Source organism: Neopsephotus bourkii, unplaced genomic scaffold (genome assembly GCF_033783945.1).
Source record: "Neopsephotus bourkii isolate Nb327-2 ecotype Australia unplaced genomic scaffold, CSIRO-AGI_Nbou_v1 NB_1511, whole genome shotgun sequence".
NCBI classification, from domain to species: domain Eukaryota; kingdom Metazoa; phylum Chordata; class Aves; order Psittaciformes; family Psittacidae; genus Neopsephotus; species Neopsephotus bourkii.
Window position 1 is genome coordinate 1,203,312 of NW_026901987.1, and position 25,654 is coordinate 1,228,965.

The 25,654-nt window shown below is 42.3% G+C and overlaps 1 long non-coding RNA gene across 1 annotated transcript in view; it reads left to right on the forward strand.

Moving 5' to 3' along the window:
- LOC133221098 (uncharacterized) overlaps positions 1 to 25,287 on the forward strand; it is an 83,894-nt gene extending 58,607 nt beyond the window's left edge. The window contains exon 2 of the long non-coding RNA XR_009727890.1: positions 23,952 to 25,287. This is a non-coding gene — a long non-coding RNA (uncharacterized LOC133221098). The remainder of the gene's footprint in view (positions 1 to 23,951) is intronic.
- The last annotated feature ends 367 nt before the right edge of the window (positions 25,288 to 25,654 follow it).

A 25,654-nucleotide genomic window follows, 5' to 3' on the forward strand; every position in this document is an offset into this window, starting at 1 on the left:
AAACAAAACTGAACATTCTTCTCTGAACACCAGGGCACAGAAACGTGAGAACACAGGATATTCCTGGGAACATTCAGGTTTTGTGAGCCCAGGACTCTTGTTCTCACTCTGAAAATTCCTGAACCCACCAGTCTAGCAAAAGTAATCTTTCTTCTTTTCCTCTCTCTCCATTGCTCTGTGCAACAATTAATCACCCATAATGAAGGGCACGTTACACCTGCAAAATGATATTTTATATATTGATAAAGCAGACAAGATCATGTAGATACTCCACACTTTCCTATTTCCTTAAGCAAGAATACCTTGAAAATTAAAGTGGTGTGCTGAGACTGAAGGAGCACCATGCCTGGCTTGGAAGTCCTGTGGCTGACAGCCAGCCTTCCACAAAAGTGACCTCTCAAAGTCTCCCTTGCAAGGCCTAATCACTACACTGCTATAGCATCCTACTAATCAAGGAAGGTAGACAGCCAGAAGTGAAATCTAGAGACTGAATACTTGGGACAGGACACTACACTGTGATCTTGAGATTTTGCTGAAAGCGCAGGGTATTTCTGGACCAAATCAAGTCCCTTCCTTTGGACACGATCGATGGAGGAATGGCCCTGGTGGGACCACCTTCACTGGCCTATTCCCTGATGACTTTGTCAACCCATGTTATGTAGGGAAGGGCAATAGTATTCATTGAATTGTGAGTGGTTACAATTCTTCTCAAGTTTTATAAACCTTAGGGCAAATTTTTCCACTAATAACAAATAAGTGCATGCAAAGCTGGTAGCCTTAAAAACTATGAGGGTTTTATATCTCCTACAAAGACTCAGTTGGCAGGTGCAGATGCAAGGAACATATTTTAAGGAACTTCTCTCCAGAAAACCTTGGAAAACTTAATGCACTTTCTCATGTTTGAAGAGTTGAATCCATTGAAAACAGGCATCAAATTGCTGATGAGCAATATTCTTACTAAAGGGAAGAAAACCTCCACTCTAACAAGGTAGAATAGCAATACCTAATTGTTAAAATACAACTTCAGCTTGAAGAATTGCAGTCTTCTGGAGGAGGTTAGTGGGTTGCTTTTCCCATCATGCTGTAATCTTCCCTCTCAGTCTGAGACTATTAATTTTTGACAAGTCGCAAGGCCTGATTTAGACCAATCTGATCTGATGGAGTGACCTATTTCTATTACGTGCTCCCTCTCTCCTCCTGCTGCTCACCTCTCTGATGGCCACCCTGGATAACTCCCACAGCTCTGCTAACAGCTTTTGTTATTTCAGCTCTTGGAAGAGCATCCATAATGGTGAGAACTGCACACAGTTTCTCAGCTCACAGGAATTTTTGAAGCCGTTTCTACTGTCTCACACGCCTCACAGGGAGCACACAAAATCTTCTCTTTTTCCCTAGGCTCTATCCTTCCCACCCTCAGTGCTGGGGAGTATTGCTGTTGATTTGATGGACCCAGGCACGTTTAGGTAGAGTTATCTGGACTACATTTCTGTATGCTATTTCATATGCTGGTTTTAATCCACTTAAATGTTATCACTCCCATTGTAGCAGAAATACCCCTCAAGCATATGCAAGACAATCAGACTGCTTACTAGTCCACCACTTCTCAACATTTCTCCTCCCTTCCCTCCACCTGGAAACAGCTGAGGGTTGCCTCTGCTGTGGGATCCCTACCCTGGAAACACGGAGGGGCTGTGGAAAGCAGAATGGGATGGAGCTTGTCTTCACTCTTGACTTGCACTACAGGAGGCTGGACATATCTGAGTAGGGATTTTTCCAGAACAAGCATGCAGCACGTTTACAAGCTGTGAGGTTGTCATGATCTGTCCGTTCTTGGACTTCTTTTATAGCTCACTGTAAGAAACAAATGAAAAGCTCCAGAATTTCAAAGATTGTGCAAATCCTCCTTGTTTTTTGCCTTGTAGTTAATCTTCTTCTCTTATTGTTTGTTGGGTTTTCGTGGGTTTTCTTTTCCTCCACTGCAAGATATCGCCCTTTTCAAACTGCTTGACAGAACACTGCTGTGTGACACAATGGCAACAAGCAAAATACTGAATGGTTAAATCCTATTTTCTAAAACAATATGGGACAGCTCACCACCAGGAAATGAACCATGGCCAGAGATGGTGGGAAAAATACCATCACCATCTCAAGTCAGTGCTGGCACTTGGTATAACATTGGGATTAAGTGTCTTAAAACAAGATTCTGAGTCCTAAGAGATATAATGGAAAGGTTTAGATTTTTTTTTACATCTACCCTCTACACCAGGACAAGCTGAAAAAACTTTGAGTTTTATTATTGATTCTGACTTCATGTGATATTGATATTAATTTTAAATGCTGTGTGTAGATAAAAAGGGTGCAATGTTCAGACCAAATATAGTCTATTAATGCTAGTCCAGGCAATTTTGTACTGTATAATGTGATAAAAATTGGACAAGACCTTATTTGGTTCCTGTATGTGAAGCTTTAGCAGGTATGTGCTTTTTTATGTTCTCATGTCTAATCAATATATCTTGGTTTTTTTTGTATTAGTCACAGAGTCATTGCCTAAGGACTGATGAAGCTTAAATGCTGGGACTTTACTTCATACTGCTTCTTTCTCTTCCATTTCTGTATAATCGCTGTCATTCTGGAGAGATTAGGTATTGTATATTGAGGAACATATTCACAGGCCTTTTGTGTTTGTCTTCATAATAATAACAATAACAATAACAAAAGTACTGGTGGTAGCAGTAGTACAAGCAGTAATAAAAAATTAAATACTTGTCCTGAATAGCATCCTGTTGTGTCTGCACTCTAATCCCTGTAAATGCTGATCTTCTTTTGTCTTCCTAGAGCTAGAAGATGCTTTACTCTTTCAATTTTTTCTTCACAGAAACTCCTTTCAAGGTTCAGGCATTGTTGCTAGCTAACAACAGTGGCTTTGAAATACATCATTTAATCTGGAGAGTGACAAACACCCTACCCTGCTCCTGGGAGAGTAGCTGTGCATTCACTTAATGAGGTAGCTGAAGACATCTCTGGTCCTTTTACCACTTTGAGCCCGAATGCCAGAGGCAAAATGGTGAGCTTTCCTTGCATGTGTGTGAAGATTTCTCTCCATGCACAGGCTGTTGTCACCTTTCTGGAAGGGTCAATCTGACTTGCATAGTTATTAAATCCTGTCTCCTTTGTTCCACCCAGATCAATCCTAGGCCAATGCATTGAAGGAGCAATGTCTGCTGAGAAACACTTCTTTGTAAAATGGAGTATGACAGTGACTGTTGTTGGCAGCAAAGGGCAGTATAAGCTTGACTATATTCTGCTCCCTTTTGAGTGCATGACATCTCTTGGTGAGAGGGTAGCTGGGTCTCTGTGACAATCACTCCTGTTACTACTCTTGCCAGGTGGCATTAAGAGCACAAGTGTACCAAGTACAATAATTGCCTGGTTCAGTGGCACTGAACAGGAGCAGTGAGAGAATTATCACTTACTGATCCTTGCCTGCAAGCTACTGCAGACAAATATGTAGGAACAAGGAACTCCTCATCTACCCCAAAACATGCCTTGACCTGAACAGCTCGTTTGCCTCATAACCATGGCTGTATCTTATGCACTACTTTCTTTACGGTACACACTTCAAATATTTACTCCAAAAAGGTTCCCGGAAAAGAGAACCTCTGTAACATCTCTGTATGTTACATTTGAAGCATATGCTCAAAAAGAAATCTTATAAACTCTTCTTCGTGTAGCACTTGGATAATGAATATGTCTGAAATTCTAAATATAGGGTAAATGTCGCATGCACAGGGAAGAATTCATCCATGACATACGTTACAGATTTATGATGCACAGCTCATTAGATTTTGTTATCTGATTCACCAAAGTTTCAATGAAGACAGATTGCCAAACAGGAAAAGAGGCAAAGAATATCCAGTCAGTTTATTTTGAAGGATCCATTCTTTCCATATGGCATTGGGCTGGGGCAAGCCTGCTTTAAATCAAGGTGTATGTAATTGGTTTATGCCAGTTTGCTTTGATGGTGTTTAGTTGTCCTCATCAAATGGTATTTATGTCATCAAAACAAAGGAAACAGAAACTTGTCCAGAAATTGGAAGCCCTACTCATTAATCTAATCAGAGCTGTTCTTTCTTCCCATTTCATTTTCATGCCTGTTGGGGACAAGAAGGCTCTTAGTTTTATCATTGTTACCCATACAGCTATCCCAAACTGCAGAATTCGTGATGACTGCATTTTCAAAAGAGTATCTCCCCAGGGACTGTAATTATTCATCTTTCAGGAGACACAAGATCCATAATACACAAGTGCTGCAGACAAGAACTAGTTTACAGGTTTATCTCATGACTGAAAGTATAATCCATCTTTTGTGGCATGATTTAGGAGGTGCCACATAAGAAAAGAAAGAAAGTGGGTCAACCCCCTTTCAACTTGTATTCCCTTGTTCACGTAGGTCCTATTCTTAATTTCTCCTTGAAGAGAATTAACACCTGAGTGAGCAGGAGAAATGGGCCCTATTTCATGTATCCTGCAACACACCTTGTAGCCATTAGGTTTATGCCTGCACCAGGTTTGAACTCCCTGCAAGATTTCTTTCCCCAGCAGTGACCCAGCCTGACATCACCTCTGCTATGAGCAAGCAGAACAAGGAAGCCCTGCTTCTGATGGAGATAGTGGGTTGAGCTCTTTACACTTCCATGAGTTAAGAATCAAGCTATCATTAGAGAACTTGACTGTATTAATGGGATTTTCCTAATGATTACATTTCCTAAGCCCCTGAACAGCGATTCCCAAGTTATCCATGCTTCATCTAGTGAGCATTGCCTCAAGACACTTCCTGGTGACTCATCCTTCCTCTATTCCTGACAAGTTAGCCATCACTCACTGTCATCACAGAATAGCCCTGTAGATACCTCTGCAACTCCTTCCCCAGAAAGTTTTATTCTGAAGATGGGACTTCAGGTAGTTTACGCTTCTTGAAGTGTAATTCAGTGCATAAAGATACTGAAGACATATATTGCCATCTCTCCATGCATCTTGGTTTGGAAGTCCAGGTTGGGTGTTTAAAACACTATCTGAATGAACATGAGAGAATTTGTTTGCATAATAATTGACATGTGTGACCATATTGCCTCCTAAGCACTTATGTTTTTTCACCTTCCTCCCCACATATTTCTAATCTTCATGTATGCTAAAAATCCCCATTGTAAACAACCCGTTCCTCTATGTTTGTTCTCCCCACACCCTACAATAACCATCTGTGTTTCCTAAAGGGTAAACATAGCTTGTCTTTTTCATTATGAGACATAAAATGTTACCCAACAACCTAAAAAGATGTGCATTTTTATACAAACCTTGCTTAAATCTATTTTCTGTGGTCTTACATACAGCCTTGCCTGCTTAAATGACACCAAGTACTATCCAAAAAAGCTAATAAAGGATTAACGTAGAGAGCACAGGGTATCTAACATCAGCTACATTAGGAAGTATGCATCAGTCCTGGGTGCTCACATTGCAAAGTATTGCAAATAACCAGAGTCAGACAGGCAGGAATAGCTAAACTGTACTCTGTAGACATCTAAATTTAAGGATCTGATGCAGTAGCTGACATTACTGATTCTGAAAGCAACAGAAGGAGCATACCTCTTCTGTCTTGCTTTTGCCATTAGAAATTAAATCAGCTCTCTTAGGTCTTCACAGGTAAAAGAGACAAAAAAGCTCTTAATATACCAGTTCAAAATTACAAGCAGCAGACTTAAATGGCCTAAAGTCAACCACTGCAACTTTAGCTACTGAAGCTGTAGCTTGTAAATACTCCTAAAATATAATAATATGGATGAAACCCCTAAATTTAGGCTTGTTTGAACATGCAAATACGTATATCATTGTTGCTCCCTGAAGCAGTCTCTGATTTGGAGCCTGTTCCCCAGTTAAAGGCATTTCAGGTACACAGTGCTGGCACCTCAAGCCATGAGTCATTTATTAGGCAGAATTACTGATTTTAGTAAGGAAACACCCTTTGAAATCAATCTCGTGATCTGGCAATTACATAGGAAAAATAACCTCATCTCCAATATTTATAACTCACTACATTTATACCATCTAAAATGAACTAAGTTCAAAAGAAATCTTATTTCTTGTTCACCATTTCACATAGGCGAGTGAGCTGTGTGATTTATACAATTACCACATCATATAAATTTGTATCACCATAGGGTCTAGGAGAACTTACTCTCAATAACTGCCTTCATTTTCCTGGCTCTTGTGGACTACCATGCAATTGAGCTTACAGACACTGCAAGGAAAAAATAATGGATAAAAAGAAATGCAAATTTATTAGGTGATTTTCCTGAGTCCCAAGTCTTGCAACCCACAACTAAGTAAGATTTTGGGTCTCACCTACTCAGACCATATCCCTTAAATGATACCGTTCTTCCAAAAATCTAATTAACTCATTTATTTATTCTAAAAGCCTTTCAGGTTTTCAGCTAACCTTCATTTTAATGCAGTTTTAGGATTGTAAATTCTAGCAGGAATTTATTTGCCTGGACTCATACATTGCTAGTTTTCTGTATCTGCCCCCCATGTTACTATAGTTTCACCCTGACACCTACCCTTCTTTGACATTTCTCTGGGAAGCTGACCACTGTGCTTCAATTTGTGAAGTCCTCCCCATGAAGATATCAATAGCCTCCTGGCAACAGGAACATTATATGTCTTTGGGGGACAGGCATTTTTAAGAAAGTTTTCTGAGTGAGATACACCACTTGCTGTTAGCACTTTAGAAAGGAGGTTACTATTTACCCTTTCTTTTATCAAAATGATTCAAAGGCAGTAATACTGTCTTTTCTGTCAAAATGGTAACTCACAGAGAGGTGAAGAGCCAGTTTGAGAGCAGACACGTACAATAGCTGTGTCCTGTTTCTTCAAAGCAAACAAAAAATCTCTTAAAGGAGAAAAATATACATGACTGTGCCTCTGATACTTCACAGTTTTGGTTGTGATATTTCCTTGAAGCCCTAATGGAGCCAGGAGACCCAGCCACCAGTGTCATGCTCACTGTTTTTTACATACTATCCCCTGTTTGAACGGAGGGAAACAACAAACGTAGTCTTGTCAATGATTTTAAAGTACTGAACTGGGGTGTTCTGGACATTATTAAAGGATTAGACACTAATTCATAGACGAAATGTTCTTGATTCAAATCTGTTTGTGACAAGAGGCTGCAATCATTGCAGTGCTGAGCATTTACATTCACATGACTGTGTGAATTACAAAAATAATTTTTAAAGATTACATATTGGAAAACTGAAACTAACTGGACACCAGGTCATAGAATGAGGAATTACTGGGCAGAAAGGAAACAGAGATCAGTAACAAGACAAAATGATGTGACACTGCACCTGGAGAAACTGTAAATCAGTTCTGGAGTCATATAAATGCTTAAATGTAAAGAGTGAAAGCTGAGATAGAAAATCCCTTGTCAAACATTAGTTTGGGAAGCCACAAGCCTGTTTGTGCCAACACCACAGGTCCCATTCCTCTATGACCATTTGCACTCAAAACCTACCTCACAGCTGACTCCATCATCCCCTTACTGCCCTCATCTCTTGTGAGGACATCTCCAGGATGTCTGGCAGAGCAGCTCCTTGCCTGTGCAAGGTGTCACTCAGCTGCAGGTTTCCCTACTCCTGTGCAGCTTGCAATCTAATTTAAAAAGAAATTGAAGTTGTTACAATGAAAGTTAGTGGGGAGAGACCAAAGGTAAATTGTGATAAACCCAATGCTTTTATTGACAGATAAAGCTCTTCTTACCAAAAGAGCATGTTGCATGATTCTACAGTATTGAGCAGGATGGTTCCCAGATTAAGAGCAAGATCGTTTGCTAAGGAGTCTGTGACAGTGGACAGCAGCATGAAGGGAGCTCTCAGGTGAGGTGAAACCCCTGGAGAAGCAAGAAAAGGGAGGCACTGCTCCTTCCCAGCAACAATGCAGCACAGCAGAGACCCTGGGCTCAGAATATGCAGTGCCACAGTGCAGATAAACTGTCTGGGGGGATAATGAGGTCTATCTGTAGCAAGAATCGAAGTCTAAATCAGAGTTATAGAAGAAAGGAGATTTTCCTAGGAATCTGCAGAGGACCATAAGGAATTCATAGATCTTGAGAAGCAACTGAAAAATAGGTGGACAGGAGAGAAGAACGAGCACCTTTCTAGCAAGCACCTTCACTTTCAAGCCTTTTATTTAGAGTCTCAACCATCTGCATCCTGGTTTGTTCTGCTGTACTTTTGTTCCTGTTGTGGTTTGTTTCAGGTTTGTTGGTTTTTGTTTGTTTATTTTATTTAGTTGTGCACATTTGTGTAATAAAGCACAGCTTTGGACCTCAGATACCTTTCCTCTCTTTTAATATGCTCACTTCAAAGAAATGAGAGGTGGATCCTTCTGAAAGTGTCAGCTAATTTGTTAGGCCAGCCTAATGGACAACTAACGGAACCAAAAATAAAGCCAAATCAAACAGACTTTGCGAGGCTGTACATCAAAGAGCATATAGCAACTGATGTGTAAGGCTTTTCAGTAGCTTGCCACTGTGAGTTAACCAGGTAATCTACTAAATCTGGAAATACGCTCCATTTCAAAGCAGGCTGTTGGATCTGCTTTAAATGGCAGAGAACTGGGAAAAAGTAAGATAGGATGAGGTGTCCATTAATGAATTCTTGGAAGAGACAGTCCCTGGGTATTAAGTCAAAGGCCCAATGTGGGATGATGATACAGTGAAAGTGACTTCTTAAGACAAAATGTGGTCTTAGATACCTTGCTGACCACCCATTTGTGGTTAGTTGAAAGGACATACATCACTTGAAAATATTAATAGCTAGTCTTCAGGGAAAAACAGTGGAATACAGTCAGCATTAATCACATCCCTTACTCTATCTCAGGAGCCAAGAAGGGGTCATTTTTTTTTCCATCAGGAACATCTTGGTACTTAGGGGAAAAAAATGCATTCACACTTAAAGGTTTCTGTGGTGTAACCATAGAGATGTGTTAATGTAATAATCACACACAGCCATGTAGGGGCTTGTGCTGTTTTGTGCAAAGGGACATACCAAAGTCCAACCTTTCTCTACATAAATGTGTCCTTTTAAAAGCAAAAATAAGCAAATATGTAAGTATTACAAACACAGAGTTTTCATTTAAAAGTTAATAAGCTTAGTTCCAATAAAAATTATTTCCTTTGTGGCCTAACTCTGTGCCAGCATCTCCACATGGTGCAAATCAGTGTACCCAGGGCAGCTCTGGGGGTTTGCACCTGCTAAGGAACCAGTCCATCACTTCCTTGGGGCTCTGACATTTTGAGGGCTGACACACGCAGCAATTCTGAAATGCCAGAGTGATCCCACTTCATCACTACCTGAACCTGCTGAGCACAATAAACAAAGCTCGGTTTCTCCTTGCACATGCAGCACATTTCAGCACACATTTCAGCTTATTTTCCTGTAACAACAGTTTGGCTCCTTCTCTAATTTTGACAGAAATTACAATGGGCCTTGGTGCATACTCATGAGGTGGTGCTGGCTCAGCAAACTGGTTTGTTACAGCTTCTGGACAGGATCAAAATTCACTAGACACTAGTCATCTCTTTTGATAATTCTAGTGAGTACTGCTCTCAGGCACAATGTGGAACCACAAATACAAATATCCTTAGTGTCCTATAGCTTTACACTATAGTGAGGTATCTTGATTGATGGGTTCTTTGCTGGTGTGTACATACGTACTGTTAACATTGTACTGAGCCATACTGAGCAGGCATGGCAAACCCCACAAGAATGTACTGTTTTCCATACGTATAAGAAGCGAGCCCACCTCTGTGGGGAACTCACCCCCAGCACAGCACAGAGACATCTGGTAGTTACCAGCAAAGCCACAAATCATCTCTATACTCACCTAAACAAAGCCACAGCTGATCTAATTTATTGCTGGTGACAGTCGTGATCTGAGCTGATCTAGGTGGCCCCTAGCAGTGCTCCAGCAACCAGCAGGAAAAAAGAAATCCTTCTGGATTTGAAATGGACAGGAGGTATTTGGGGAGACGGGTGGAGAGGGAGTTAAAGGGTGAAAAAAAAATCACACAAACATTTCTAATCCACCCAGGAATCTGTCCCCTTCAGTCTTGAATGCATTTCATTTTCAGCTCTCTGACATGTTAAAAAGCATTATTTTCCAAAAAGTGAGAGGATAATTACCTGCCTGGGCATGAAAAAGTACTACGATACTTTTGTCTGGTTTCCATTCTGTACATCCACATAACTGCTGTGAGTTTGTGAATGCTGATAAGCAAGCTGTACAGCAACAATATGTTAATGCGTTTTTCTGCTCCTAAAAGGGTTGTTCGGGTTTTTTTCTTCCTGAACTGTGACACCACAGAATATTTATTGTACTCACTGACAGGCAGCTCTCTGCTGTTCCACTGCTTCCAGCTTACAGTAGCACCACTGGCTTGTATCTGTATTTCAGCACTGAATATACACGCACGGATGAGTACTGAGCCCTACTGTGTATAAGACTGCACTTCTACAGGGCTCAGACTTCCTTGCCCTGGCTCTGAAGTTTTCTTGGGCTGTGCTCAGCCCTTCAAGGATGCAGAATAAGAAAAATGTGGACAATTTTTTGAAGACCAAGAACATGCCCTACGCAGGGGTCTGCCCGGGTAATCCTCTCTACCACAGATCAGTATGTCCCCTCCAGGAGCATCATTTATCCAAAAGACCTGGCATAAAAGGTTGGGAACAGTCAGATCTGTACATGCCAGCAGCAGTTAAAAGCAGTAAGGAAAATCCCATTGATTTTCCCTTTGCAAGCAGGGAAGTAACTTTTTCCTATTTTTATTTCCACAAAGGTGTTTGGGCTTTTAATGGTGGCACCTGGAAGACTGAAAAGCAGAGAACTTGCTTCAAACCTAAACATCTTTGGGAACTTTGTACAGTCACATTATTCCAAGAGAACTGTTTGACAAATGAGAGTGCGGCGGGTGCTAAACAAAGGTGATCTGTTCAAATAATGTCACAGCCTGAAAGAAAATACCACTATCAGAACTAGTCAAGTGTGCGTCCGTCACAACTAATGGCTCATGTCAATCCTCCCTGAGTGACAAGCCTTGTGCTCTGGGGCCGGTGGCATGGCGCACCAGCCCCACAGCAGCTGTGATGCTCTGCACAACTGCAGCACACCAGCTGGGACCCTCCAGCTGGCCATGGGGTGGCCGCAGCCCCGGGGCTGCACACGCAGAAGCATAGGAGCAGGACCAGGCAGTCAGAGTGCTGGTAAGGAGGCTGATAAAGCATCCTTCAAAACACAGGTCAGAAGCCAGCACTAAACTAACATGAGGAACCAGTTCATTTAGTACTTGACAGCTGTAATGGGTGGGGTTCAAGAAGAGCACATCTATGGGTCCCTGAAGAACTCGCACTCCTGCTGTCCACAGTGGCATGGATATATCAGCAAACATAAAAGTATTAATGGCACTGCAGCTCTGGCTATTTTCATTAAAAACCCCAAACCGACCAACCAAAACCCCCCAAAACATTAGCTGTAAAAGGTGCAGTGGGAGAACTATGAATTTCCTTCCCTTTCTTGGTTTAATCATGCCCAGTTCAAGTTACATGAACACATGCATCTTGGATCTATAAAGGCTTTGTTGTGGTTACCAGGAAAACAGAAAGGAATGACTGTGCTGGTGATTTTTTTCCGCTTATGAAATAAAGGGTAAATGACTATAATAGAGGAGTGACTTGTACAGAGAATATGTGATATTTGTCCTCCTTTTCTCCTTTTCCTGACTACTGCCCCTGTAATCATATAAGTAATTGAGCAGAAACTGCAGCAGCCCTTAACAATCCCTCTTCGAGGCACTTAGAAAGGATGAGAACTCATTTTGTCTCATTTGCAGACAAACTTTGCAATTCTGAAGGTTCCTATCCCAGAAAATCAGGTTTATGAGGTAAAACAACCATAGGGCGAATGTGAGTCTGATGGAGGAAGAAGGGAGTTAAGGTTGATTAGGTTAATGGTGTGTCCACAGCATTAACCATGTTTAAACAGAGGCCAGGGAACAGGGCAATGTCCTTATCAGGCCTCCTTGATCACTCGCTGTAGAAAGAAAGTGGAAGGAAGAGCAAAAGATAAATCAAAAGAAGAAACATGGTGGAAATAGTGCAGAGCAAAGTACAAAAGAAAGGAATGTAGGAGCAGACCAGAGGAATAGAAAATGCTGTATCAAAAAGCAGGCAGTGAACTGCACATTTTCCCATGTAATTCCATGGTCAGTCCAGTTTATGTTTGTTCTTCTGCCCTTCTTAACTGCACAGGGTAGCTGCTCAGTGCATTAAAAATAGTACGTGTTTCTTTATTTTGAGTGTCGTGTGTCCCCCCCCCCTTTTTTTTTCCAATTCAAACCATTAACAAAATGATCCTTTATTAGTCTTTTAACACCTGAAGAGGAAAGACCAGATATAGTTCTTCCTCCCCAATACAGCCAGTCTTCTGAGCCATACTCTCTGCCCCTAAAAATACATAGTAAGAAAGACACATCCTAATCTCTACGGACCACTGACTTCAATGGGTTTCGAATTGCTTGAGCCATTCACTTTTGTATTATAAAGAAACCAAGAGAAAGCGCATGAAGATCAGAGGCAGCTGAACGTCTATGTGTAAAATAACTTGAAAGGCAGGGCTTAACCCAGCAAAAGGGAGAGAAAATTCACAGTCCACCTACTCTATCCAGCCACAGATTTGTAATCGCGCCACTTGTGATAAAACTAAAGGAAAAAAGTTAAAATTACATGGGGAGGAGGGCCATGAGTCTGAACTAAAAGCCAGAAAAAAATAATTTCAGGACTCCAACTGTCCCTACTGATTTCCTTTTGAGACTGACAGCGTGTGGTGTTATCGTACCCTAATTTTCTCCAAAGGAAAAACATGACACTGTATTAACACTAGATCAGTCAGAGGAGCCAAATATATCTGCATGCACAACATATTTGAATCTCTCTACCTCAGAAAACTTTGTACCGCAACTGAGCACCAGCTGGAAGAGAAATTCTTGCAATGGAGCCCTTTCTGTTTAATCCCTTAATCTTCTCAACATCCTCAAACAGTAGGGTTTCTCTCTTAAACCCGTCTGGAAAGTAACATCTGCACTGTTGAAAGAGAGGAAGCACCAGAAGGCAAGCCACAGAGGTCTCAGCTCCCTCTCTTCGACTCAATAGTTTTCACTTGAAAATGCCTGTTAAGGACTGTTTTTATTTAATGGCAATGACACAGACCTGGTAAAAAAAAGGGGCTGAAATATTTTCTATCTCTGATGAGTTATGCCTCCCCATTTTTATGCTATGGGAAAGGCAGGGGAACTCTAAATGCCAACAAGACCACATAAAATGGATTAACTCATAAATGCTGTCATGCCATGAAAGTTACTATCTTTCTTCCCTTCAACCATCCCTTCATATTATTCATGTTTAGCATTTTATCAGCTTAAACCAAAGTGATGTTCCTCCCTGTTACTTGTCCTGACTGTCCATCCTGAAGCGTTATTAGAGGTTGCAGTGCCTCTTCTAGATTTGAGGTTAAGTGACACAGTAGCTCAGATTAGTTGAAGGGATGCTTCCCAAATTCTAGGCCCCAATTTCATACGTGTGCTGGTTAATCCAGCCTTACAAAATCCTGTGAGAAGTCAGGCACAGCACTCACAGTCTGACTATGTCTTTTTGCAGTCTAATAGAAAGGGGAAAATATCCTTCTCTTATCAGAATTAGATGCAGCATGTGTATTAATGTGTAGAATTCCTGTGTATTAATGTCTTCTATATCCCAAATCACCCTAATATTGGATGACCAGATGGGTCACCAATATCACTCACTTGATTGTAGTCTCTCTTTGAATATCTGACTTGTTTCCTCCCTGTCCCTTCCGTTCTCCCCCAGCCCCCCTTCTCAGTTCTCATAATGCTGCAATACAAGTATCTGTGGCAAAAGGGGGAGGTGACTGCAGCCAGCCTAATACTGGCCTGTTTCTGAAACAGCACTTACAGCCAAGTAAGGCAAACTTTTTACCAATGCCCAGAAAAATTTCAGAGAAATTCTCCACAATTCCTTCTTTAATAACCCTCCAACTTTAATAACCCTTCAACAGTAATCACTTCCTTCGGAGAACAGAGTCTGACCCATGCAATAACTTAGGGTAAAGCTGGTTTCTGGAAGAAATATGAGATTGGTTGTCAAAATTGGGCATATGCTGAAAAGGGCAAGTGCACAGTGATAAGAATATACCTTTTTGGTTGTTGACACTTTCATTCTTCCATTCGAAGTCTGTAATTTATCACAGGATGTACTGGATGTACTGTGACTTCTGGTGAGGATTAAGCATAAAGAATGTTCTAGTTTAGCTTTCTGGGCTCAGAATCTGTGACTTGTTTCATGGTTGCAGTAAAACTGGTGCACAGAAGCAAAGCTCCCTTCAGGGTCGGCTGGAAAGCTGTTGGCTCCTCACCAGGGTGAGATCTGGCCAGAAACCAGAGAGTCATTGAGCTGCAGCACCATAGTAAAGATGCCCAGGTAAGACATTCAGGCTGCCCTGCAGAGGTGGTCCAGAAGGATATTCAGAGGACTGGGGAGCTAAGTCTACAAATAGCCCTGGAGCCCTGTGAACATATGTAGGACAGAGTGCCTGTGCATATTCTTTTCATTCAAGTGATGCTTGATAGTAGCAAACACCTCCTCTAGAGAAACACAACCCACTTTCCAGGTTGTGTGTGGCCAAAAAAGACCAGAAACTTGAGGCACACCTTCTGATCACCTCTCTCTTCCAGCTGAATCCACCACACAGAAGACACCAGAGTATCTCAGATTCTCAAATCAGGTCTTAATAAAACATACAAATAAAAACTCAAAGACAGGAAAATAATATCAATGGGTAAAATTCAGGTCAAGTGGGTGAAATAGATTAATAAGACTAGTAAACAACCTTTCCTTTATCTACTGTGTCCTGGAAAGGTAGTCCTATTTCTCCAGCCCTTGTTTAGTGGCTTCCTGAGTCAAACAAATCCCACTAAGATTTGGCATTAAGCCTGCTCCCCATCACAGCATGCCTCCTTCTCTCAAGTGTTTCTCAAATCTGTTTCCTGCTTGCTGTCCCTTTTTCCCATTGCTCATCCCACCCTTCATTTGGTGAGGCTCTAATACCCACCTCTCCTTAGGGCAAAGGCAGTTGTCTTCCTTTCGTCTCCTCTCCTGATCCTTTTGTCTCGACTGAGAGGGAGGCAGTAAGGAAATTCTTACTTTCATGACCTCTGTAACATAATGTACAATACACAATAGTGGGCAACAAATAAATTAGACAACTAATACTTGTGTTCCAAGCCTGTATTATGCTCTGCTGTTTTTATGTCTGCAGTGTTTCTAGTGGGGATCTTTAGAAAGCCAGAGTTAATGCAATGGTTCATGAGAAATGGAGTGCAATTAATGAAGGCTCCTGGAAGCATGCAAGGCAGGAAAATTGATCTTTGTGAACCTTGGCCTTGGCCTGGAAAGAAGTGTTTTATGATCATGGTGCTTTTTGACCTGTCAGCATCATGCTAGTATATAACACAGGCTGCTGCTGTTCCTCCCTGGATCTGCATTGGAAGAAAGAGAGGGTTAAAGAGCAGAGAGCACTGTATTGACCCCTCAGCTACCCAAATGCGAGAAGAGATATACTGCATGGACAAGAAGAGTTTGTACAGTAACAGCTTAGCACTGTTGTTGACACACCAGCCCAGTTAGAGCCCCCGTGCTGTTGCATTCAAAAGGTCCCGTGTCTTCCTTCACTGTATCTTAACCAGGAGGCTCTGTGGTGAACTCATCTTTGTTGTCAGTATCTTTTCATTTTTGTCCTGACCCAGGTCCTGACTCTTTGCTCCAAACTGGAATGAGATTCAGGCTAGACATGAGGAAGAAATTCTTTACAATGAGAGTGGTATAACACTCTGGCATAGGCTGCCTAGAGAGGTGGTGGGTGCACCACCCCTGGAGACATTCAAGGCCAGTCTGAGCATGGTTCTGGGCAACCTGATCTGGTCGAACACATCCCTGCTCATTGCAGGGAGGTGCATTAGATGACCGTTGAAAGTCCCTTCCAACCCAAACTGTTCTATGATTCTCAATTCTATGAGATTGTAGGGATCAGAGGGCACTTCACCCTATTATTGACAGCTGGGTGGAAGACTGCCCAGGGAAAGGTGGGGTGTAGGTGTTGCAAAAAAGATTAGTCTCAAAAATTTATATATTTAATCAGGAAATCATAAAATGCCACTGTATAACCTGCCACTGCGTAAGGTGCCAGGGACATGCAATACATTGCAATTGGGAGCCTTCAGGTCTGCCCTGCTGAGAGCTTCAGTGGAATAGCGGTTAGGTAATGGCGCAAACACAAGCACCTCCTGCTTCCATCAGGAGAAGCATAAGCTTCTCTTGATGCCATTTTCTCTTTGATTTTCAGGTTCAGTATTTTGAGGCTGAGGATAGAAAAGAACAAGTTGTGAGAATATATTTATCTTTCTTTGTTTCTTTCTCTATCTCTCTTTTTCTCTCTCTCTTTCATTCTCAAAATATCTGCAAGTGTGCTGAGAATGGGGTTCTGCTGCAACATTATTACAGAGACCACTTTCTCATTAGCCTGTGTAATGGGAAGCCAATCTGCTGCTTGGGAAGCAGTGCTGCAAATGATTTTCAGCCACAGATGATGCAGCCTGGCTTTGAACTGCTTAGGCCTTGTTGTAACAGAAGCACCAGCAGTATTCATCTAATGTCATTGACCTTTTCCTGACCTGGGAGACAGCGACTGCTCCTGCTCCACGTTATCACCATGCCTTTCTCTGTAAAAGTGTCTGCTTGGCAGGAAAAAAATACTGAATTTTGTCTGCAAAAGATGCAAAGTTTGTTTGGCTTCAGCACGGCTGGGAGAGACAAGCAAACCTGTTTATTTTCCCCTTCCTGTATCCATGTGAGGACACACATCGGCTTCGGAACAGTGATATGAGCTGAAGGCAAAGGAATAATCTGGACAATGGGTGCCCCTAGGGCATTCAAAATAACTAGTCCCCTGCCTTCTGTTGCTGCAGCAGGTTCACACCACTTGTCACTCACCAGGAGAACTCTGTAAGCCAGGATGAACCTGGGGATGACAGGAGGTTCCTGAATGCAGAGAAATCCATCAGATCTTACCCTTTGGGCATGAAACTCTGAACCACCTCCTGCTCCTAAGCTGATATCACTTGTGTGTGCAGTTGCAGAGCCACAAGTTTTAATTTCCATGTCCCATCACAGCAGAAGAGATACTGGAGAATATGCCATGATATGGATTCCCTGACCCCAAAGAAGCCTGACATACCATACAGTAGTAGGCCAGCAATGTCATGGGACCCAGCACACCAAAATTTGAGCACCCACAACAGTCAGAAATGAAGAGAAGGGAAAACACGAAACAGATGTGAAGGGGCATAAAGAAAACATATATTCCTTGCAAACCAACCAGAACTCAAGGGAAGAGATCATAAAGGAGCAGAACACAAGATAAAAAATTACTGCTTGGCCAAAAGTGTAAGACTTCTTACTTGGATAAGCCTTTGCTGATAATACTACACAACCATCAGAGTGCCTAGCTGGACTAACCGTGCCTCAAGACCTGGTGGTGTAGCTTTATCTCATTTGCTATTAGACAGTCATTTTTTCTCATTTCCTTATTGGTTTCTTGCTTCTCTGGTTGATGAATTGCTGAGGTACTCATTTGGATCTCTGCACTACACGTCAGGGCTTGAGAGAACTCATCTAAGGAGCAAACGGGCATTTGTCAGAAATATCTATGCAAAGACAGAAGAGGATGAAGCCAGTGATGTCTCAGAGAGCCTGCCCTGGATGAGAAAAGGTTGCATCACATTGAATTGCTCTGACATCAGTTGTCACCTTGGCTGATCATGCAAGAAACCGGTGCCAACTGCAAAGGAGCTGTCAAGAAAGGTTTCTCTTTTCTGAAGTGCTGGCCGATTAGCTGCAGGGCTGTGAATTCTTCCTCAAACGTAATGGCACAAACTGTGAGATTTAGAAGGGGTAAGGTTTTCATTCCACCTATTTATCCTATGTAGAATCAGAAATGTGTTTCTGGCAATAAATCAGTTTAAGCAAATTGCAGTCATAGGAAAAAGCCTTGCTGCACAAGAGGGCACAATACTGGAGCCAACTGCACCTACCTCCTAACCCTGGCACTCCTAAATCTCACCTTTCAGTGCTACTGCCTCCTGCTGGTTTTGACAGCAAGCTTGAACGTTTCTATAAAATTAATAAAAAACAAGTGTTAGTACAATTAATTTCTGGTCTTGGTATTTCTGTCATTCCTGGGATTTCTTATCCAGCGTCCAGAAAGCCTCCACTCTCAGTTCTGTAAAGGCTCCAAGTTTGATCAATCCCTGCCCTCTGTTCTGAGATCCCCTCATGGGTCCTTGCCCCAAATTGAGATCTATCTGAGCATATCCTCTGACAAAATGACTCTACCCAATGTCAGCATGCTCCTGCTCCACATTCTGCTAAGTTGATTATAGAGCTAATTGGACACAGGGAACAAAGCAATCTAACTTCCCTAGAAGATGACAGCACTGAAATGCCCAGAGCCATTGAGAGTAGTTCTATACAGGAGCTACTTTTCCAGCTCACTTATCACAGGCAGCTTTCATGCACTGGAAGTTTTAGGGCAATACTTTTCATCAGAAGAAAAAAACCCAGAAGTGTTTGGAAGCATGCTGCACCAGCCCACGACATTAATTTGCTCATTCTCTAATATATGTTGAGGTGTGCCCCAAATGGCCTTTTTCACCACTGGGAAACATAAGAGCCAGCAGCATTACAGAAAACAGTTACAGAGGATGCAGAGGATGGAGTGAGCCTGCTGTTGTTCTCTAAAGACAGCTGAGGTAAATGGAATGAGAATGGAAAAAAAATGAAAGACTGAGCATTTGAAGAAAACAAAGCAGACAAACAGAGGTAGAAAGACAAGAGGAGAGTCCTCTCCTTCACTAGGTTGTTCCTTCCTGAACACATACAGAAATGGCACTGAACAACTTTGGGAAGGGCTTTCTGCTCACAAGCTAAGAGGCTGCTGGGCATGGGGACAACTGAAAGCTGTTCCTGAAGTACATCCCCATGGTTTCTGAAGGCTTTCAAAGGACTTGTTTCCACCTGGTACTCAGCCATGTGTATTCCCCGTGGGTGCGACAAGAAGGGGACCTCTCAAAAAAGTTTTAGACTCTTGAAGGTCACCTCAAACAACACTCTGAAGACAATGACACAAGTAAAAGTTGTTTTGGCCTCACCCATAGGAACCAGCAGAGAGAACAGCAAACCCTGTTGTTTCCTGTGGTACCAAGGAAGTCCTCCCTTGTGAAAACAGGAGACCCTGTATACCCAGAACATCTCAGCCCATCATGTGACTTGAGCCCCAGCAGATGCCTAAGTCCTATTCATAGCTATCCTCCTGCAATGGGTGCAGGGCTCTGGGGTGGGGGTAGGGGAAAGGCCACTCTTCCCAAGCACTGCCCTAGGAAATGCAACCTGTTGTGCATCAGCACGTCACCCCCTGTCCCAAACAAAGAGCAGCTGGGAGGAAATCTCTACCCCTAAATGTAGATTTATTAACACTCAGCACCAGAAAAGTCAAGGTCAAGGGTTAAAGCTCGCCTTTATCCATCACCTCTTGATATGACCTTGGTGGGGTTTTTTGCAAAGGGCAGGGACAGTTGATGCCATAATGAGCTGCTCTTCCCAGGAGACCCAGCATGATGAAAAAATACAGAACATCCACTTTCATGTACCAGTGCAAGAATACAGGTTTGATTGGTAATAAGTTTCCCATTAAAAATACATGGGAACTTACCTCAGAGACAGAGAGTAGACCCCACAGGATAAAGTCTGTTCAGCCAGCTTTTAATGAAGGCAATTATATCCATGTATTTGAGGCTTTCCTTCCTCGTTCTTCTCCAAAGAAAACAGGTTCATTTCATGGAGGAAAACTAGAATGAAAAATAAATTCACAACTGTTGTTCTTTAATATTGAGTCAATTACATTTTGATATTTGAATGACAACATTTTTAATACCATATTAATATTAACTTATGTGCAGGTATAGGAGCTACTTTTGGGCATGCAATGTGTTCTAAATTCTGAGGAAATTAACAGTTTCTAAAGAAACAAGGAAAATGCAACTTGGGTGGTCACTGAGGCCATTAATTTTAATGAATTAGCCAATATATTGGATTATGCAAGGAAGATTTTTGTTTTATCCTGAGGAACTACTGAGGTATTTATTCATCTCTCAATCAAGAGTAGATGTCACGAGTTTTGTTGTTTGTCTGAACTTAAATTCAAAACACAGTAAACACTCTACTCTTCAGTGCTCTCCTCTTTTTCCTGTCCTCTCGCACTCCCTCAAACGTACATGGAGAACCTGTAGCAGTTTTCTCAGTGGAGCTATGAAGTTTACTCAGGATCTGTAGTTCCAAACTTGAATGCCAATCCCATATTCATAACCAATGCAATATGAATCATGGATATTTGCAGCAGACAAAATGTTCTCTTCTGCTCCACTGTCGGTCCTCTGTTACTACTGACACTGACACAGAGCCTTTATGCAGGTAAGGATGGGGAGGAGGCCAAGTCAGGGAACACTCCAAGCTGGAATGGCACCATGAGGGATGAGTGCACAAAGACTGCATGTATAAACCAGTTTACACCCCTCTTTGCTAACAGACTTAATCCAGTAGGATTACATTTTTCTCATGTGTGAACATCGCACATTTTACCTTCTGCACAGTGCACCATCTTCTGAGGTGAAGTTAGGGATTCAGATAGAGTTCAAGCACTAGTCTTAGAAAAGAGAGCTGCTTTGGAGTACTCAGCTCATGATATCTTTAATGGTGCCCAACAAGTTCAGAGCAGACACTGTAAAAAACAGCTCTTTTAAAATTGTCTCCAGCTGGGGACCAAAAGACAAATGAACCATAGTCACCACCATTTGTTAAAATTTTGCCCTTGGTTTAAAGAGCTGAACTGAGAACATGGTATTGTGTGAGCCATAACAGCCTCAAACATGGAGCAGACCTGGACCTGCAGTGCACCAAGCAAATGGACAGAGATGCAGGGCCAGAGACTTCCCCACCTTCTTCCAGCAGCAGCATTGGTGAAATCAAAGGCTTAAAACGTCTGCCACAAGATGCACTTACTCCCATCCCAGGGACTACCACAGCAATTAGTATAAAAGAACATTAAAAAACCTAGTCAAGAGCCTTGGGTCAACGGGGAGTAAATCTCAGCTAGATCTAAAGCTCAGTAGATTTGGGCAAACTGCTCTTTAGCTCTTGAGCCTTTTTGCTCACTCTGCCTTTTACTCTGCCCTTCTGGGAGGTAGTCACGGCAAGCTACTGTCATGGCACTGGGCTGTGTTCCCCACCACTCACAGAAGCTGCAGGGAACTGACACAGGGATGCTCTCTTGGTAGCACCCACCAGTGCCGAGCCCTGCCAGGATAGGCTTTGGATTCAAATGACATTAGACTGCAAAATCCTTTGATGTCTCTCTGGGCACCTTCTGTTTAGGCGAAGTGCTTCCCTCAGAGCACTCAATTCTTTCCCAATATTGCATTTATAAGGAGACTTTCTTTACCCAGAAGCAGCAGACACTCCCCCTGCTCCACCCTTCCCTGTCCTCCTCCCTGCCCCATAAAACTCTTATTTAAAAACAGGAAAAATTACTCTGGCAAAAAATCTTCCTCCACCCTCCCTCCTATCTGTTTAAATATCCTGGACTGCAAGACACTCAGTACAGAACAGTCATCAATTTTTAATTCATTTAATCTCTTGGTAACAGTGTTCTCGTGAACTGAAGGGCCCCTAAGGAAGCTTCAGAGAAACCTCAGACTAGCATCTTTGACTGGATCAGGGATGAGGTTTTGTGGATAGACTGGGCTCCTTGTAACCTTATGGGTTAATGGGGTAAAAAATATTGAAACCTGAGTACCTTTCAACCCCAGCCAAATCAAAACACATTGTAAACCAGAGCTCTGTACCCTGAGACAGCACACAGTGAAACAAGCACCAGGGAGAGAATTCCCTGCATCGGAGTTGTTCATGATTCAGCAAACTTGGGAAGGAGCCCTCTGAGTAAACATGTGGGCTGTCTGCACTCCTGGTCCCGCTACTGCTTCATTCTTGTTCCAAGAAGATCAGAGAACAACCTAATACACTGTCAGTAATTAAATTCTGCCTGCTTAAATGCCCTGGAAGTCTCAAGAGGGAACAGTTTTTCTTTTCAAGCCTGTAAGTGTGTGGGAAGCTAATACTGTGTATATCTGCATTGCTTTCCAAAAGGGAATGAGCAAAATGGTACCTGCATACAATGTGAATGTTAATGGGTTCTGCAAGAGCTTTAGGGCAGGGAGCAAGAGGATTCTTGGTTATATTCAATCATGTCATACAATGGTAGCACCCAAAGGCCCCAGTTGTACTGGAGTGTTTCATAAAAGAGCAAATCCCTGTCCCCAGCACCTTATAATCTAATGAAACAGGTTAAAAAAATAACCTATTGCTCCACTTCTGTGACAGCAAGAAATGATGCAATTTATCCGAACCTGAGCTTTCTCATCATTGGATGTGTAAGGACTACAGTTCTATGAAGAGACTTTAGGAAGAGGAAACAGATTTGATCACATTAGGTATGACAATGAACTTAATGCATAGGTACTGCCACATAACCTCTGTATCATTCAAGCAACACAAAGGGTGCATGCACGCATAGCTCCAGATATCCAAAGTGACTGCTCTGTGCCGCTGGCTATGACAGACAAATGCAAAGCTAACGGGTGGCAAGCAAAAGAAGCCTAAAACCTTCAGCCTCTCTTCACACCCCCCTCATTCTTTCTGCCTAGTAAAGATCCCTGTCCAGTATTTCGTTGCCTGTAACACCTGGCAGGCTGCTCTTATGGATGTGCATGGCCCAGTTCTGCTTGGCTTCTAGAGGTCAACGATGAATAGTTAATTCAGGCAGACTCAGTTGTAAAGAGACTGTGACTTGTTACACTAAGTCACACAACATAAATTTCTGTCTTTCCACGTGCACCTCAAGTAACAGGCATGTTCCTACTGTAATGACAGACAGCACAAGAAGACAAGGCACTATGGCCCAGAGCTACTCAGTAAATGAATGCTTTTCTCAGACTCCTTAAGATCATGCAATACTTCGGACATTTAGGGGTCTGTTTTTCCAAAAACAATGACTAGAAAGTCGTGATGCAGGACATAGGTTAGCACTAAAGCCCTGTCACGACCCCCTCTGGTACAGCTGCAGCTCAGACAGACACATGGATGCTGGGACAATTTGCATAGTTACTATTTCTTGCAGAGATTTCCCCTAATTTTTGATGCCTTTTTCTAATCAGGTTATTTGTCATTTGCCAGCAGCAACCCCTGATTCTTTGCCTGTGAACCTCCTGTTCTGTTTCACACTATTAAGAACATTATTTTCCATTCTCCTGTCAGTGGAGAGTGCTGGTGATTAGCACTGCAATATCTGGTTCCCTTTATTGAAAATGTTAATCCTTCCTTTTGCAGGCTTTCTTTAGCCAGGGGTGTTAATACTTGGTTAATAGAATCAGGCTGCCTTTTTCTTCATCTTTTGTGTGCATGTGTGTTAGGGATGGATTTTTTTTTTAATCTTTTGGTCAGAATTTATTACAGTCTCTCTTTTGATTCTTTATTTTTTATTTTTTTCTCCAGAGGGGCTGCTTTGAATTTCCTTGGGGTTTTTTTGCCATTGTTATCGTAATGTTTTTCTTACATTTAGTACCCAGAACACTCATTGTTCTGTGTCTTTTCTGGTTTCTGCAGTCTTTAAAGGGTGCTTAAGAGTGTGTCCTTGAAGGAGGAGTTACCTATGTCCATCAGCACCCGTCCATACCTCAGTAGGAAGAGAACTGAGAGCTGGGAGCCTTCCCTCACCTGCTGCACAGATAAGGCTTTCTTTGGCACTCTACAAGCCTTCCTTCAACCTGAAGATCCTTTCAGCATTTGGATGGTAAATGGCATCAAAGATCACCACCCACCACTCATAAGACATTCTTCCATGGTGAAAGCATAATGCGAAGCGTGGGTCGCCTCTTGTAACTTCAAGGATCATGGATTCTCTCCCAGGTGGAAAGGTGAGGCTGCCAAGGTCAAAATGCAGACAGGAGAAGGCTGTGGGATGAAGTGCAGGCAGTTTTGTGTCACATTACAGTGGTATAGTCTTTTAATGTTAATCAGTTCAGTGAAAAATCCTCTTGTTTTGATGTGAATAGCACAGATCCTATCTCCAGCAAATTGGTGTTGTGATGACTTTCTCTAAAAGGAAAGTCATCACCTGGAGCAATGTAATCACCAAAGGAAGAAAAGTGCCAAGTCATCTGAAGCTTTGTCTCTCCTGATTGCAATCATATTTTATACTCAAGTAAAGAGAAACTGCTGTGACAATGGAGCAAGGAAGTAGTGGCTGTTCACCATCCATCTATTGTGGATATGGAACTGCAAAGCCATTTTCAAGGCAGCCTCCGTATACAGATGTTCACTCACTGGAGATAATTTCAGCAGGCACACCTAGAGCTTTATGGGACTGTGGGAACTGGTTGACTCCCCTTCCTCCATCTAATCAGCCACCCAGTCAGGCAGCTGAGGAGGCCAGAAGCAATGGGAGGACACTGGGCACCTTCCTTCATCTTCTAAATGTGAGAGTATGAGGTTGTCAGAGTTGTCATGTTAATCCTTCCTTTTAAATTCCCATTAATGTGTCTTAAAAATACGACCTCCGCGCACATGGAAACGTGGTAACGTGCTGCTCAGGCGCACAGCTCCTGGCCTCTGACCCACCCGGGAATGCAACGAGCTCCTTAAGACCCCGACGCCACTTTGATGGCCCTCCAGGAGCCTGCAGAAGATGCCATCCAGTGGCAGCAAGGTAACATTACAAGAGCAGGCAATAAAATCGGCCCTTGACACCCTCCTTGAAAAAAGTTGTATCTGGTCGTGACTTAACTGCATAATCAAAGTACCCAGGATGTCTGTGGCCTGTGGTGAAGACTTGAGTGACACCCATCTCTAATTATGCTAATTGGACAGCTTCTTTTTCCTCTCCAGAAACCCTTATGCTTTTGTTTGCAGGGAATAAATAAAGAGGGATTAGCTATGTTTATCTGTGTTTTCCTAAGTCTTTACAGAATAACTGTTATGTGTAATTAAATAATTTGACCGCCCTTGACCAATCTGATAGCAAATTACCAGGCATTACTTAGGAGGTTGCATTACCTTTCAAGAATAGATTATATAGATCTGAATTATACATATATATATATATTTATTATTCTTTTTTTGACAGGAACAGCTAGAAATAATGGTCTTAAGAAGGTGAAAATTCAGTGCACTTTGACAAGCTGTCTTTTCCTAGCAGCATTGCTTGGCTATATGTCTGTTTTCTCCACAAAGGCTCTGCACTGAGTCAGCTGCATAGGGAGTCTTCGGTCATAGTCTTCCCTTGCTCAGTGTCAAACATGCACTGGTAG